The sequence below is a fragment of the Eimeria mitis genome, genomic scaffold (genome assembly GCF_000499745.2).
Source record: "Eimeria mitis Houghton genomic scaffold, Emh_scaff394, whole genome shotgun sequence".
Lineage (NCBI taxonomy): Eukaryota > Apicomplexa > Conoidasida > Eucoccidiorida > Eimeriidae > Eimeria > Eimeria mitis.
In genome coordinates, this window is record NW_013572275.1 from 10974 (window position 1) to 11576 (window position 603).

Sequence of the window (603 nt, forward strand, 5' to 3'; positions counted from 1 at the left end):
CCCTATTTTGGACAACAGCATCGCTTTTTCCGCCTGCGCTGTCCTCTCTTCAAACTTTTGAATCGTTACAAATGCAAATCCTCAAATCCACGACCTAGGAATTAAACTGTGGACACAAAAGGAGACGAAAGTAGTTTGAAGGTGTCACATTGGAGCATATGGGGAGCCTCTTGGAGGAGCGCTCCAGCGTATGTTTGACCCCGCTAGAGTTTGCCATTACTTCTGGTTATCGTTTAAGGAACAAAAAGATTTTTAGAAATTTCGTAAAAGCCAGGCAAGCACGGTGGCAACAGTACAAGGTATGCAGCCACTCGCGCCTTACTCCAAGCAACTTAGCACTGACTCGATGGCAGGCGGTTGCTCTCCCAGAGCCGTACACTACCTTCAGTGCCCATGTCGCAGGTTCGATTCCTGGCAAAGGTAATGGAAACAGTTGAAAAGCCAAATGACAAAGTCATACTGGTTGTTTCGTTCTTTGCGCTTCGCAAATGAGCTCACAGCTAACTGAACAGCAGAAGACGTGGGCATAGGATCTATGAACGCCATAACGTGGGTATAGGGTCTATTCCCTCTTGTAAAACTGCACAAGAACGGTAGGAAGTT